Here is a 3173-nt window from a genome sequence, read left to right as displayed (position 1 = left end):
CATTGATATGGACACACATACAATCCTTCCAATAGCCGTAGTTTTCTCCGTTGAAAACTGGAGCTCTATTATGAGCCCCTTTAGGTCCAGAAGCCATCTTTCCAATAAGTGTTTCACGTAGCACGGAATAAACCAGAGCTCTTGATGCCACTTGTTAGACGCTGGCCTATAGATCTAGAGGGGGGGTGAATAGATCTCACTAAGTTTTTACAGATTTTTCTACAGACTCGAGCGAAAGCGGTTCTGAATCGACTTGCGTCTATTCTGGACCGCTATTGCAAAGGTCGTATGTGTTTCAAAACCAAAACGTAAGTGGAATTTGATGGTGAAGTAATATGATAGCTAACCAATACGTTTAACAACTGAAATCCAATTAACTTCTAGATTGACAACTTTGATTTGCAATGCAGTAAGATTGGATCAAGCAAAAACACAAACACTTGGTGCTTATAACCAATTATGAACAGAAAGTAAAAGAGAAAGTAAAAGCGACAAGAACACGATATTTGTTTAGGCAGTTCGTCGATCGTCCTCGCTACGACTACGTCTGCCCCCAATTCCAAATTGAAATTGGGTAATCTTTCATTAATGTTGAAAGTAGTATATACAAAGAAGATAACAAAGCGATAAACGATAAACCAATTATGTCGATCCTTTGAATCTTCTTCCCCCTTAATCTTGAGCAAGATCAAGGTTATCCAAGAGCTTCACTTCGATTCCCTTCTGCAGTGTCTTGATTCCTTGAACTCCCCGTTCCTCAATCGTTACACTCAGCCGAATCCTCAATGAACGCCTCTTGATAAAAACCCCCAAGAACCACCCGTCGTGGAGGACAAAACCCGCAGATTTTATTCACCAACAAACCCCACGAACCTTCACCCACTAGGAATCTTCAATTCCGTTCCATGGACGTTATCGAACTCATCACTAACCCGCAACGCAAGAATGATTATGTGTAATTGTGTTGGAGATGATGAAGAACGAAGATGAGAAGCGTTTGTGTATCTTTCAGTCGTTGGTGTTGATTGAATAATTACCCTTGCACAATATATATGATTGCATAACAGTTAGAACCAAGAAAAACTGATTTTTGAACTTTCTTGATCAGTTAGGTCGACCACTTGTAGTGCTTAGGTCGACCTAACAGAGCTTGCAGAATTTTTCTCCCAGTTAGGTCGACCTGTTGAAGGAGTAGGTCGACCAGAATCCTTTTCTGATGCATTCTGGAGGCTTTTTCACAGATCAGGTCGACCTAGTTGCCATGTAGGTCGACCTAACAGACTGATGTGAAGATTTCTTCATTTTGAGTCGACCTAAATGGTCTGTGAGTCGACCTAGCAGAGGTATATGGATTTTCCTTCATTTTAGGTCGACCTAGGTTGATAGTAGGTCGACCTAACTGCTGATTTTCTGCATTTTTCATGTCCAGCTTGAGTTGAGTCGACTTATATGCCAAGTGGATCACCTTGTGCTTGCTTTCATGAGTGATCAAATTCCTCCTTGTTGTTTGAATGCTCATTTGAGTTTGCCATAAATCAAAAACATCTTTGAGTGTAATCTTGTATTCACAATGCTGAATCATTCCACATGGCTAATATCGAGAATGGATCCTTTAAAATACGTGTTCGAAAAACAGGCACTCACGGGTAGAATCGCAAGGTGGCAAATGTTGTTGTCCGAATACGACATACAGTATGTAACTCAAAAAGCAATAAAAGGGAGTGTATTGGCAGAACATCTTGCTCACCAACCTCTCGAGGAATACCAATCTATGAAGTTCGACTTCCCCGATGAGGATATTATGCTAGTAAGAGACTATGAAATACCAGGACCCGACGAGGGACCTGAACCGGGTTTGGTATGGAAACTCATGTTCGACGGTGCCTCAAATGCACTAGGACATGGCATAGGGGCAGTATTGACGTCTCCCGATGACCGGCACTTACCCTTTACTGCAAGACTATGTTTCGACTGCACCAACAACATTGCAGAATACGAAGCATGCATATTGGGGTTAGAAGCTGCAATCGACCTAAGGATCAAACTCCTTGATGTATACGGAGACTCAGCATTGGTAATCCACCAAGTCAACAAAGAATGGGACACTCGAGATGCAAAACTAATCCCATACCGAGACCTTATACTGGAGTTAACGGCTGAATTTGATACAATCACTTTTACTCATATCCCGAGGGAAGAAAATCAAATAGCTGACGCGTTAGCGACACTTTCCTCCATGTTCAAAGTGACTTGGCCAAACCATGAACCACGAATAACGGTTAGACACTTCGATGAGCCTGCCTATTGTCTCACGATTGAGGAGCAGTCTGACAACAAACCATGGTACCACGACATTAAAAAGTACCTGGAAAAACAAGAATACCCGGAAAATGCCTCAACAATTGATAAAAAGACACTGAGGAGACTTGCATCCAAATTCTTCTTAAGCGGAAGCATCCTGTACAAAAGGAACTATGATTCAGTGTTGTTGAGGTGTGTAGATAAAAACGAGGCCAAGGAGATTATCAGGGAGGTACATGAAGGAACCTTCGGAACTCATGCAAACGGACATTCAGTGGCTAGGAAAATACTGCGAGCAGGGTATTACTGGTTAACAATGGAGGCCGACTGTTTCCAATATGCAAGGACATGCCATAAGTGCCAGATTTACGCTGACAAGGTACACGTACCTCCAAATCCGTTGAACGTCTTGAGTTCACCATGGCCATTTGCAATGTGGGGAATTGACATGATAGGAATGATAGAACCAAAAGCTTCAAATGGGCACCGATTTATATTGGTTGCCATAGACTACTTCACCAAATGGGTCGAAGCTGCCTCGTACACCAACGTGACGAGACAAGTAGTCACTCGGTTCATCAAGCATAATATCATATGTCGGTATGGGGTTCCAAGCAGGATTATCACCGATAATGGGTCGAATCTGAACAATAACATGATGAGGGAGCTGTGCGAGGAGTTCAAGATTGAACACCACAATTCTTCACCATACAGGCCTAAAATGAACGGCGCCGTCGAAGCTGCAAACAAAAATATCAAAAAGATAATACAAAAGATGGTGAAAACATACAAGGATTGGCACGAAATGCTTCCCTTCGCCCTACACGGTTACAGAACCTCGGTGCGTACATCTACAGGGGCAACCCCCTTCT

This window comes from Vicia villosa, linkage group LG2 (genome assembly GCF_029867415.1).
Source record: "Vicia villosa cultivar HV-30 ecotype Madison, WI linkage group LG2, Vvil1.0, whole genome shotgun sequence".
NCBI lineage: Eukaryota > Viridiplantae > Streptophyta > Magnoliopsida > Fabales > Fabaceae > Vicia > Vicia villosa.
Note: the sequence above shows the minus strand (reverse complement) of the source record.